The sequence below is a fragment of the Otolemur garnettii genome, unplaced genomic scaffold, assembly GCF_000181295.1.
Source record: "Otolemur garnettii isolate 467f Iridium unplaced genomic scaffold, OtoGar3 scaffold00008, whole genome shotgun sequence".
Classification (NCBI taxonomy): domain Eukaryota; kingdom Metazoa; phylum Chordata; class Mammalia; order Primates; family Galagidae; genus Otolemur; species Otolemur garnettii.
Genome location: NW_003852403.1, coordinates 11,051,212 through 11,065,199, shown reverse-complemented (window position 1 = coordinate 11,065,199; position 13,988 = coordinate 11,051,212). Strand labels below are relative to the sequence as shown.

The following is a 13,988-nucleotide window of genomic DNA, read 5'->3' as shown; positions in this document are numbered from 1 at the left end:
GAACAGGAGGTAGCTTCAAAATTTTTGACGTAGCATTGTGTATAGTTAGTTTTGTGCAGTTATGACAGTTAACTGACACAGTTAACTGCAATTTAATGCTGCACCTTCATATTTGCTTAGATTTTTCTTCACTACAAGGGGTGCCATGTTTAGTCCATGGTCATATATGTAAGTTTTTATAAATTTTAACTTTTTATAGTTGATCTTTGAAGTTTTAGGGTAGTGAATGGTAAAATAGAGTAATCTATTTTATACATTCATGACATACCTAAGTGTGTGTTTGTTTGTTTTTGAGACAGTCTCACTCTGTTGCCCAGGCTAAAATGTACTGGTGTCATAGCTCACAGCAACTGCAAACTCTAGGGCTCAGGAGATCTTGCCTCAGCCTCATGAGTAGCTGGGACTAAGTGACTGCCATAATGCCCAGCTAGTTTTTTCTATTTTTAGTAGAGATGGGTTCTCACTCTTGCTCAGGCTGATCTCAAACTCCTGCAATGCACCTGCCTCGGCCTCCTAGAGTGCTGGCATTATAGGCATAAACCTGTAGAGATGGGTTTTTTAGTATTTTTAGTAGAGATGGGTTCTCACTCTTGCTCAGGCTGATCTCAAACTCCTGAGCTCAAGCAATGCACCTGCCTCGGCCTCCTAGAGTGCTAGCATTACAGGCATAAACCACCACACCCAGCCCTTAAATATTTATTTAATTTTTAAAAATATTTCTAGGCCTTGTGGTTTGCTTGAAAGTTTTGCAAATTGTCCCAAATCCCCCCCCCAAAATTATATTTATTGAAAAAAAAATTATCTATAAATATACCCATGCAGCTCAACTAATGTTTAAGAGTCAACTACAGTGTGGTTACTTTTTCTTCCTTCTCTCTCTCTCTTTTTTTTTTTTTTTTTAGACAGAGTCTCCGTGTTGCCCTGGGTAGAGTACAATGGCATCCTAGCTTACAGCAACGTCAAACTCCTAGGCTCAGGTTATCCTTTTGCCTCAGCTTCCTCAGTAGCTAAAACTATAGATACCCACCCACCACAACAGCAGGCTAGTTTTTCTGTTTTTTGTAGAGAAGTGGGTCTCACTCTTGCTCAGGCTCCTGAGCTCGTATAGTCCACCGTGGCCACCACCGTGGCCTCTCAGAGAGCTGGGATTACAGGTGCAAACCACCATGCCTGGCCTTATTTTTGCAATGAAATTATAAGTTAGTTTAAAATTTGTATGTAGTATCTTTTCAAACTGGGCATTAAGTCACAAAGAGTACTTACTAAGTTGTTTGGACTTTATTGCTAAAAAACATAACTTTTGAGAAACTTAACCTAACAAATGTAATCATGATAACCTGGTTCTTTGTACTCTCAATGAATCCTCAACAATTAAAAAAAAAAAAAAAAAGGAACTGTTAGACATTTGTTAACATACCATGACAAAATAACAAAAACACTGAAAACACTGAACTGAGAGCTTCAGATCCTCTGAATTAGAGTGTAGCTTTAAAGTGAAAATTCTTTTCTATAATGAGCATGTGAAAATATCGCAGTCTTTCTTTTTTCCAAAATAGCATTTTAGTGACATGGCAATTTATTGGAGTCTCATTAAAAATTTATCAAATATGTTTAAATTATCTGTACCTTGTGTTTTATGCTGTATCAGACAAAAAATTTAAGAAGTGCTCCTGACTTTCAGGTTACACAGGCAAGTAAGGGTGGTAAGAGAAATCCAAGGCGCTTATAGTACTGAGTAAAATAAATACCCTCAGTTATTTATTTCATAATACTACATATTGTGGAGAGTCAAAGAGGAGTGAGTCCTTTATTGATGAAAATAAAGAAAGGTTTTGTGAGATAGAAGTTAGATATTAAATAAGCATTAATGTGGTGGTAAATTTTAACAGATAGAGGTAGTGGACATTTTAGATAGCGGGAACAACATAAAGACTCCGATTTATTTGGGGGAAGCAAATCATTCTGCATGATTGAAGCAAGGACATATGTTGTGGAGTAATGGAGATTACAGCTGGCTTACTATGTGAGTTGGAGAACTATTGTGGAAAGCTTTGAATGCTGGGGTGTGAGGCATTTGGATTTAATTTACTAGGAAAAGAAGAATGATTAGGGTGATTAATCTGTCAGCAGGATATAGGATGATTAAATCAAGGAGAGAGAGGAGGCAGGGATAGCTTTTAGAAAGGGAATGATGGATTTTGTTTTATGTATTTGAAATTCAAAGGAAATACCAAAACTGTACATGGAAGTTAAAAAGCATACTTTTGTTAAGCATTTTAAGTAACAGCTGTAACATAGAAGTTTACCATTCCTGGGAGAGAGGAAGACTTTCTAACATTCTTGTTATTAATATAGTAATAATATTAATAGAATGTAAATATATATGGAATGCATAATACATGCCAGGCACTGTATTAAGCACTCACTTAATTCTCACACAACTATCTTGAGAGGTATCGTTATTCCCATTTTACAGATGAAAGCACTAAGACCAACAAACTTGTGTTGCCCAGAATCGCAATTAATAAGTAGATAGATTGGCCAAACTGTTAAAAGTAAATGTACTGGCTCGGCGCCTATAGCTCAACCGGCTAAGGCGCCAGCCACGTACACCTAAGGTGGCGGGTTCGAATCCCCAGCCGGGACCCGCCAAACAACAATGACGGCTGCAACCAAAAAATAGCCGGGCATTGTGGGGGGCGCCTGTGGTCCCAGCTACTTGGGAGGCAGAGGCAGGAGACTCGCTTGAGCCCAGGAGTTGGAGGTTGCTGTGAGCTGTAATGCCACGGCACTCTACCCAGGGGGACAGCTTGAGGCTCTGTCTCAAAAAAAAAAAAAAAAAAAGTAAATGTACTAGTTTGTTTAAACTGTAGAGACTTAATTCTTCTTAGGTCCTATCAAATTGTCATCATTTGACTTAGGCATAACTCTCTTTGTTTTATTTTTCACTTCATTTCTGATCCCTAATCTCATTCCCCTTCCCATGAGATACTGTGTGTTCAACATATGTTTTTACATTGTATGTATCCTTGAACATTGTATTGTACTGCTTTAACTGTTTGCATGTGGGAGGCACCTGTGGCTCAGTGAGTAGGGTGCTGGCCCCATATAGCAAGGGTGGTGGATTCGAACCCAGCCCCAACCAAACTGCAACAAAAATTAGCCAGCCATTGTACCAGGCACCTATAGTCGCAGCTCCTCAGGAGGCTGAGGCAAGAGAATCGCCTAAGCCCAAGAGTTGGAGGTTGCTGTGAGCTGTGACGGTATAGCACTCTACGGAGGGCAACAAAGTGAGACTCTGTCTCAAAAAATAAGTAAATAAAAATGAAATGTTTGCGTGTGTTTATGTTACATGTAATATATGAAAGCATAAGTTATATAGCTTGTCCAGTTTGATGTATGTATTTCTCCTTTTTCTGCATGATAATGTGCATTCACCACCATCTGACTTTTTCTCCTGGAAAGAGAATCCTAGGATGCATCACACTCCCTTTTACTTTCAGCAGACCTGTGATAAATATCTCCTCTGTGTCCCCCTAAAATCCATCATGTTTCCCCTAATTTTACATTCGTTACATTAATTCTTTGAGGGGTTATGTGGGATAGAAGAAAACTGACTTCATTCAGGGCATACTTAAGGTGGCAGGTATTTATTCTTCAGAAGATGAAAATATATATAGAATAGGTGATTGTATTTAAGTTTCCAAAAGGAACAACATGGGCAGGAAGATCTAGGTGAATTGTCATTCTCTTCTGTTCTTTTGGTACATTACATTCAGTCAGTGGTGACGCAGACTTCACAGCATTCACTGTTCCAATAGTATATTTGTTCTAGCTTTCTTTTAGTAATCCTGTTGCTGTACTTGTACAAAATGTTGTATATCATAACATTGTAATTGTACATACATTATCTTAATGGTTATCAAAGCCACTTTTTGTTACAACCAGACGATAACTATACTTTGCCATAATTCATATTTGATCCTCCCGTTCCTATAAGGAAAGATATTTTACATTTTCTGGGAGATTCACAAAACATGTAATACCCATTATGAGGAAGAAAACATGCTATATGGTGGTTGTTATTTTTATCTTCTAATTTATTCCTTCCCTCAACCCCATTTGCTGACTACTGTTATTATGGCACCTAAGTTATGGCATGGAAAACAAGCTAATTATGTTCCTTAGACAGACAACAGTGGTACATCTTGAGACGCGAGCATCTGGGAGTCTCAGTCCTTCCCTCATCAGCGCTAGTCTAGGCTTGGTGGAACTCCAGTCCTAATATTTTTATGTTTCCACATATCCTTCTATATTTTCTCTTTTTCTTTTCTAAATACTGTTCTATATACTTTCTAAAGTCCCTAGTTTCATACGCTTTTTTAGTTGTTCCTTTTTGAGCCTTATGTCAAACTGAAAAAGTATTATAGACTTATTTCCAACTGCCTCTTATCTACACTTACTCTTGTTTATTGAATTAAGCATTTCACTCTTTACAAATGTGTCTTATTTGTATCAAATTTAATACACCAAAGTAAAAATGGCTAAATTTGGGTGCCTAGGTTATGAATACTTTCACTATATTCTTTCTTTTTCTGAAAGAGAGTCTTCCTATATTGCCTAGGCTGGAGTGCAGGGGCTATTCTCATGTGCTAACATAGTACACTATAGCCTCAACCTCCTGGCCTCAAGCAGTCCTCCTCCCTCAACCTCCTGAGTAACTGAGACTACAGGCCATCTACCCACATAATATTTTCTTTATTCTTCAAATTTTAATGATGTGATAATGTACTCTTCTGATAAAAATTACTCATAGGATAAAAGTATTCAGGTTTTTATAATCAGACAAGTACTCTAATCACATCACCAAATTTTAAAAATAAAATACTAAATCCGTTATGTTTTATCCAAATTTGACCATCTTTCAAATTTTATTTATTTATTTATTCATTTATTTATGTTTGAGACAGACTTACTCTGTCACCCAAGTAGAATGCAGTGGCATCATCATAGCTCACTGCAACCTCAAACTCCTAGGCTCAAGCCATCCTCCTGCCTCAGTCTTCTGAGTAGCTGGGACTACAGGTACATGTCACCATGCCTGGCTAATTTTTTTCTAGTTTTAGTAGATACAGGATCTCACTTTTGCTCATGTTGGTCATAAGCTCCTGAGCTCATACGGTCCTCCTGCCTTGGCCATCCAGACTGCTAGGGATGACAGGTTTAAGCCACCACACCTGGCCCTTTAAAAATCTTTTTATTGTTATTTATTAATTTATTTTTGAGACACAGCCTCAGTCTGTTGCCTTGAACAGAGTGCTATGGAGTTATAACTCACAGCAACTTCAATTCTTTTGGCTCCAGCAATTCTTTTGCTTCAGCCTCCACAGTAGCTAGGACTGTAGGTGCCCACCACAATGCCTAGCTAGTTTTTCCTGTTGTTTTGTTTTGTTTTTTAATAGAGATGGGGTCTCATTCTTGCTCAGGCTGATCTTGAACTGAGCTCAGGTGATCCACCTGCCTTGGCCTCCCAGAGTGTTTGGATTACAGGTGTGAGCTACTGCACCCAGCCCCTTTTTAAATTTTGATGTAGTCCCTTTTTCTTACTATTGATTAAATATAGGTTGTAATCACTGTAGGAACACTATTTATATATCTTTTGTTTCATTGAACCTTGTATACCATAAACATTTTCTTCTTTGCTGCTTAATTTTATTCATCATTTGTCATGTCTTCAAAATATTTTCTAGAACAGCACTGTTCAACAGAAATATGAGCCACATATATAATTTAAAATTTTCTAGTGCCGTATAAAAGAAGTAAAAAGAAATAGGTTAACAATATATTTACTTAATATATCTAAAATTTTTTTCATCATATAAAAATTATATACTGCGTTATATAAAAAAATTATTGATTAGATTTTTAACATTTTCATACTAACTCTTTGGAATGTGTTACCTATTTTACGTTCACAATCTAATGAATTCAGTAATTACACTTTTTTGGCTGGGGCTGGGTTTGAACCCGCCACCTCTGGCATATGGGGCCAGCACCCTACTCCTTTGAGCCACAGGTGCTGCCCAGTAATTAAACTTTTAATGTCAAAATGAAATGTAGTTCTACCAAAACAATAAAATTTTAGCAGAAAAACATTTTATCCTGTCACCATTTTTATATTTAGATTAACGAAATTAAATAAAAAACTTAGTTCCACAGTCATACTGGCCACATTACTTGTGCTTATCATCTACATGTAGCTTCTCTGTTAAACTTACAAAAATAAAATTTAAAATTTAGGTCCTCAGGGCGGCACCTGTGGCTCAAAGGAGTAGGGTGCCGGCCCCATATGCCAGAGGTGGTGGGTTCAAACCCTACCCTGACCAAAAATTGCAAAAAAAATTTAGGTCCTCAGTTCCATTAATCACATTTTTTTAATTGTTAGGGGTTCATTGAGGGTACAAAGAATTAGGTTGCGTTTGTTAGGTAAAATCCCTGGGTTCTTTTTGTTTTTTGGTTTTTGGTTTTTTTGAGACAGAGTCTCACTTTGTCACCCTCAGTAAAGTGCCTTGGAGTTATAGCTGATAGCAACCTCCAACTCTTAGGCTCCAGCTATTCTCTTGCCTCAGCCTCCCAAGTAACTGGAACTACAGGCACCCACCACAACACCTGACTATTTTTAGAGATGAGGCCTTGCTCTGGCTCAGACTGATCTCAAACCTGTGAGCTCAGGCAATCCACCCACCTCGGTCTCCCAGAGTGCTAAGATTACAGGCGTAAGCCACAGCGCTCGGCCCTAGGTAAAATCCCTCTTATTTATGTGTCCCACCCCAAAAAGGTGTGCCATACACCGTGATGTCACCTCCATTCCCTTCCTTTCTCACTTCTCCCCCATTTCTCATTGCCCTACCCTCCCTGTATTATTAGATCATCTACTGCCTTTATATTAGAATTGAGTACATTGAATTCTTGTTTCTCCATTCTTGTGATTCTTTACTAAGAAGAATGTGTTGTCTCCATCCAGATTAATGCAACATATCTAAAGTCTCCATCTTTTTTAGTGGTTGAATAGTATTCCATGATATACATATACCACAGCTGCTTAATCCATTCCTGGGTTGGTGGGCCTTTAGGTTGTTTTCACATTTTGACGATTGTAAATTGAGCTGCAATAGTCTAGTGCAAATGTCCTTACGGTAAAAGGACTTTTTCTTTTTCTTCTGGGTATATGCCTAATAATGGGATTGCAGGATCAAATGGGAGGTCTAGCTTGAGTTCTTTGAGGATTCTCCATACTTTCTTCCAAAAAAAGGTTGTATTAGTTTGCAGTCCCACCAGCAGTGTGAAAGTGTTCCCTTCTCTCCACATCTACGCCAGCGTCTGCAGCTTTGAGACTTTATGATATGGGCCATTCTCACTGGGGTTACATGATATATCTCAGGGTGATTTTGATTTGCATTTCTCTGATAATTAGGGAAGATGAGCACACTAATCACATTTTTAGCCATCAACAGTGAGCTCTAAAGTATATAGCCAAGAATAGGGAAACTCCACATGTTGGAAACCCACATTAATTTATTTATAATTAAATAAGGCTACATTCAAGAAACTTCAATTAGATATATTCAAAAATGTACATTATTTTATAAAAATCTTAACTACTACATACTTAATTTAAAAATTAAAAATTATCAATTTTAAAGTTAACTTTTGGGGGGGGCAGAGTCTCACTTTTTCCCCCTTCATAGAGGGCTGTAGCATCAAAGCTCACAACAACCTCATCATTTAGGCTGAAGCAATCCTCTTGCTTCATTGTTTTCATTTTCAATAGAGACAGGGTCTCACTCTTGCTCAGGTTGGTCTCGAACACGTGAGCTCAGGTAATACACCCACCCCGGCCTCCCAAAGTGCTAGGATTATAGGCGTGAGCCACTGCACGCAGCCTTAAAGTTAACTAACCTTTTAATGACTTTGTTGTGTCTGCTTTCATTTGTTGGAAAGAATTTGAATATCTGGTTGCAGCATAGAGGTCCATGGTTTCAGTTGATCCTGTATGAATATCAGTCATTTGTGACCTTAAAGGCATCTGGATTGGTGTTATGTAGGAGAAGTGGTTTAAAAGTAGGAAAGCATTTTGGAGCATGTTGAGGAAGGCATAGTTATTCTGCACTTTTTTCATATTTCCATTGGATCTTTCTGAACATCAAACAATCATTTTAAAACATCATCCACTGAGAACTCAATCAATTCCATGTATAGTTCTTTTGGTGTGTTGGTGGTAATGACTAGGCTGAAATGCTAATTGGGTGTAATGTTATGGTTCTCAATGTCAGTGAACCTTTCATCATACTCTCCAATTTCTACGTCTATAGCAGCTATATATTCTTCAAATGATTCATGTAGATCCTCATCAGTGACCTTTGCTAACTAGGGGTAATGGCCATCCAAAATTTCCTTTTGAAGAAGTATTTTGGAAAAAAGTTATGCTTGGATTTTTTGCCACATATAATATATAGACTTAGTTTTATCTTACAAAGGAATATGCCAGGTCATTTTGATTTGGCATACTATCACACAGAAATACAGCATTCCTATAAAAATCTTCTTTCAATAATTTACATTGCTGATTCTGTTCTTCATAAAATTTAGCTATCTGTTTTCACAGAGATTACATTTATAACTCACACACTTAAGAATGATGTGGCAAATCCACACTGAATACCTGTCCTTTAATTTTCAGATGTTATGAAACCAATGATGCCCTGATGCATTTGCACCAATATACTTAACAATACTTAGAACTTGTTGCAAAGTGTCACTTAAAATAGTATTGTTACACAGAGGTTTTGCTGAAACAAGATACAATAAAAACAAATGAGAGCGTCTGGATCTGTTAATATTTATTTTATCTGTGCAACAAATCCTTCATGTTTTCCTGTCATGGAAGGTGCACCGTGTGTACATACACTTAGTAAATTTACCAAATTTAGTCCAACTTCATGACATTTATTTAAAAGGTTGTAGAAGGTGCATATTTCCCATGTTCATAGGCTCACTTGTCAAAGCAAGTACCTCTTTATAGCAATGAAAATCTTCAATTATGAACCCAACGAAGGTATAAAACCTGCCAAGTCAGTAATATCAGGTGATTCATCCAAAGCAATTGAATAATATATATTTTCCTTTTGAAGTATTACATGAAGTTGTCCTATTAAGCTGAAGGCTAATTCATGCTGTTGATTCATTATGATTCTGTTTGAAAGAGGTGGTTGTTTGTACTTTGAAACATTATCAAAGTCTAAACATCCTACCACTTCAATAAAGGATTCTTTCACAATTTCTGCATCACTGAATCTCATGTATGTAAGCTACTTTATAAGTTGTTTCAGTAGCGTTATTTCCTGGTCTTATTGCTGCTTCAAAGAATTGTCTTTGGTTTTGCTTTTCATCTTTTAATGTCTGCAATATACCTTTTGTGAATCTCCATCTACTTTAAAATATTTTTGATCTTTATGAGTGTTATAGGGCTGATGAGCATTGAATTTCTGTAATGTTGATATTGCAGTATTGAAAAGCAAGCAATCAGGCTACGTGCAGTGACTCACATCTATAATCCTAGCACTGTGAGGCTGAGGCAGGAGGATTGTTTGAGCTTAAGAGATGGAGACCAGCCCAAGCAAGAACAAGACCCCATCTTTATTAAAAACAAATTGGGAAATTAGCCCAGCATGGTGGCACACACCTGCAGTCCCAACTACTCAGGAGGCTAAGGCTGGAGTATTGCTTGAACCCAGAAGTTTAAGATTGTTGTGAGCTAGGCACCATGGTATTCTAGCCTAGGCAGCAAATTTAAAAAGGCAAGCAAATCATCTTATGTTTAGCAGAAAACAAGATAATATTGCAGTTCCCAGTCTTCATTAAAAATCTCTTTTCTAGGCTGGGTGTGGTGGTTCATGACTATAATCTGAGTACTCTGGGAGGCTAAGGCGGGTGGATTGCCTGAGCTTACAGATTTGAGACCAGCCTGAGCCAGAGCAAGACCCCATCTTTTAAATAGCCAGGTGTTGGTGCTGACGCCTGTAGTCCAAGCTGCTTGGGAGGCTGAGGCAAGAGAATTACTTGAGCCCAAGAGTTTGTGGTTGCTGTGAGCTGTGATGCCAAAGCACTCTACCGAGAGCTACATAGTGAGACTCTGCCTCAAAAAAAAATCTCTTTTCTTCCTTCAGTATTCTCCTGGTCTCTGACATGATAGGCTGTTCAGCAACCACATTTTAAAAAGATCATCAAACTATGCAACTCTTCACACATTCTACTTCACACATAAATACAGTATGCTATTGTCAAAAGCTGATAAGAGACTGGAATACTCGACTCCCATAAATTCTCTCACCAACCAGCCTCTTATGGTCGTGGCACTAGTCCGTTGGGGGAAGTTAGAATTAAAATCATGAGCTTAGCAGCCATCAGTTTAGTCCTTATAACTTGCTAATGTTATAATTCTGCCACTCAATCTGGGAGGATTACTTCATTGAAACTTAATTTATTCTTTTTTTTTTACATAGTATATTCTTTTATTTAGATTCACTTTCTTAAGGATTTCAATTTTAATTCAAGTTTTAAAGCATTTTGCTACATTTGGTTTTTTTTTTTAATTTTATTAATTTATTGTTGGGGATTCCTTGAGGGTACAAAAAACCAGGTTACACTGATTGCATTTGTTAGGTAAAGTCCCTCTTAGAATCATGTCTTACCCCCAAAAGGTATGGCACATACCAAGACCCCACCCCCCTCCCTCCTTCCCTCTCCCTCTGCTCTTCCTTTCCCCACCTCTCCTTCCTTCTTTCTCTCTTTGCTCTCCTCTTCCCCCACCTCCACCGTGTCATTAATTGTCCTCATATCAGAATTGAGTACATAGGATTCATGCTTATGATGCTTTACTAAGAATAATGTGTTCCGGGCAGAACCTGTGGCCGGCCCCATATACCAAGGGTGGTGAGTTCAAACCCGCCCCGGCCAAACTGCAACAAAAAAATAGCTGGGCACTGTAGCAGGTGCCTGTAGTCCCAGCTACTTGGGAGGCTGAGGCAAGAGAATCACCTAAGCCCAACAGCTGGAGGTTGCTGTGAACTGTGACACCATGGCACTCTACCGAGAGTGACAAAGTGAGACTGTGTGTCTAAAAAATTAATAAATTAATAAAAGAATACTGTGTTCCACATCCATCCAGGTTAATACAAAGGCTATAAAGTCTCCGTTTTTTTAATGCTGAATAATATTCCATGATGTACATATACCACAGCTTGTTAATCCATTCCTGGGTTGGTGGGCATTTAGGCTGTTTCCACATTTTGGCAGTTGTAAATTGAGCTGCACTAAACTGTCCAGTGCAAGTGCCCAGTAAATGGAATTGCAGAATCAAATGGGAGGTCTAGCTTGAGTTCTTTGAGGATTCTCCATAATTCCTTCCGAAAAAGTTGTATTAGTTTGCAGTCCCAGCAGCAGTGTACAAGTATTCCCTTCTCTCCTCATCCACACCAGCATGTATAGTTTTGAGATTTTGTGATATAGGCCATTCTCGCTGGGTTGTTTTGGTTTTTTTCTTTTTTTTTTTTTTTTGAGACAGAGTCTCACTACGTCACCCTCAGTAGAGTGCTGTGGCATCACAGCTCACAGCTACCTCCAACTCCTGGGCCTAAGTGATTCTCTTGCCTCAGCTCCCAAGTAGCTAGGACTATAGGCGCCTGCCACAACTCCAGGCTATTTTATTTGTGTCGTTATTGTTGTTGTTGTTATTGTTGTTTGGCAGACCTGGGCCAGGTTCGAACCCACCAGCCCCATTGTACGTGGCCTGAGCCCTAACTGCTGAGCTACATGAACCAAGCCTATTCTGTGGCATTTTCAAATGAATTCATTTTCCTGTTACTCTGAGAGGCAGAGGCCGGCAGATTTCTTGAGCTCAGGAGTTCAAGACCAGCTTGAGCAAGACCCTGTCTCTACTAAAAATAGAAAACCTAGCTGTGCACACTCCTGTATTCCCGTCTACTCAGGAAACTGAGGCAGGACAGTTGCTCAAACCCAAGAGTTTAAGGTTGCTGTGAGCTATGATGTCACCAGGGCACTCTACACCAGGACAACAGAATGAGACTCTGTCTCAAAAAAATGAAAGAAAAAAATGTATTAAGGAAAACAAAAGGAAAAACTTAAAGAGAATCTTTTAAAAGCTTAAAAAAGATTGTGTTCTGAAAAATTTAGATTCAGTCAGAAGGCCATACTTAAAGACTTTAAGGCTGCAGGTTCCCTGCCAATTCTTACTTGACTATTTATTCTTTTGTTATTAAATGTTTACATAGTTTCGGTTTGTTAATGAAATGATAAATATTGTATTTATATATTTTATGAATGTGTATTTTTTCATGTTTCAGATTATTTCCTTAGATTCTCAGAAATGGAATTACTGGTTCAAAGAGTATGAGTGCGTTTATGATTCCTGGCGTACATTTTCAGATTGTTTCATGTACCACTTGTGCTGAATGGAAGACTGAGCTCTATATATTGACCACCTCTATAAGCTGTGTCTTGAACACATACACAGTATTGGACTGTAACACACAATATTTATTTGTCCTTTATAACTTGAGCTCAGCCACTCTACAACAAAGGTAGAAAGTGTGGGCTTTGCTTCATAGTTGTATTAATTTTTCTTCAGTGTAAGTTCTTTTTTCGCATTTTATTACCATGTGTTAGATTAGGCCTCATGTCCAATTTATCACTTGTTTTGCAAGATTTTTTTCCATTGTGAAAGACTGGTTTGAGCAGTTACTCAAGACATGATGGCCCAAAGGAAAGAACTGACATTGAAAAAAAAGATGATGCTATATTTTCTAGAAAGCTGCATCCAAAGAAAGGGAGCAGAACATTTTGGTGTTAGCAAGATCAAAAACATAATCAGGAGTACTTAGAGAGGTATGGTAAGGAAAGCAGAGCCCTGTAGTGGAAAAGAAGGAAAACTTTCCTCTGTGAAGTCAGTAAAGCCACATTAAACTGGTTCAAACAAATGAAGGTGGTTAATGCCTGAATTTGCAGGCTGTTGATGTAAGACGTTGCTAAACAATTCACGCAGGAGTTTGGGGTGGCAGATTTCTGAGCATCAAGTGGTTGGCTTGAGAAATTTAACCTGTGATACAGTATCTCTCAGAAAGTCTTGTGTGGTAAATCCAATAAAGTTCCAGTGGAAGTTGTGGAAGAGTTCATCAGAAAGTTCCTGGACTTCACCGGGGGCTTCAAAGAGGACATCTTTAATGCTGATGAGTGCGGACTCTTTTTCAAGGTGATGCCTGACAGGAGTCTCCTCACGAAGGGTGACAAATCTAAGAGCAGAAAATTTCCCAAAGCACTGTCACAGTTCTGCTTTGTGCTAGCTCAACCAGAGAAAAGCTTTTGCTGATTAGTAAATTGGTAAAATCAGCAAGCTACACACATTCAAGAACCTGAAGCCCAAAGACTTCCATGCCACTTGGAGATCAAACAAATGCTCATGGATGATTGCTGCCATATTTGCAGAGTGGGCAGGGCGTATTGACTGAGAGGAAATGGTCTCTTCTACTGACAGTAAACAGTTGTCTTGGCCACTCGCAAGTGCATCATCTCACAAATAGGAGACACTGAAATGTCTGCCTCTAAACATGACCTCAAAAATGTAATCTCTTAGGCTGGGCGCGGTGGCTCATTCCTGTAATCCTAGCACTCTGGGAGGCCAAGGTGGGTGGATTGATTGAGTTCAAGACCAGCCTGAGCAAAAGTGAGACCTCGTCTCTACTAAGAATAGAAAAACTGGGCTTGACGCCTGTGGCTCAAGTGGCTAAGGTGCCAGCCACATACACCTAAGGTGGTGGGTTTGAATCCAGCCCAGGCCCGCCAAACAACAATGATGGCTGCAACCAAAACATAGCCGGGCATTGTGTTGGGCGCCTGTGGTCCCAGCTACTTAG

General features: G+C 38.7%; 1 protein-coding gene and 1 pseudogene across 2 annotated transcripts in view; one reads left to right on the top strand and one right to left on the bottom strand.

Moving 5' to 3' along the window:
* Nucleotides 1-8,035, bottom strand: part of LOC105886375 — a 52,868-nt pseudogene extending 44,833 nt beyond the window's left edge.
* The window catches only part of ADK (adenosine kinase), a 553,222-nt gene that overhangs the window by 351,386 nt on the left and 187,848 nt on the right, over nucleotides 1-13,988 (top strand). The gene's annotated exons all lie outside the window — the stretch shown is intronic.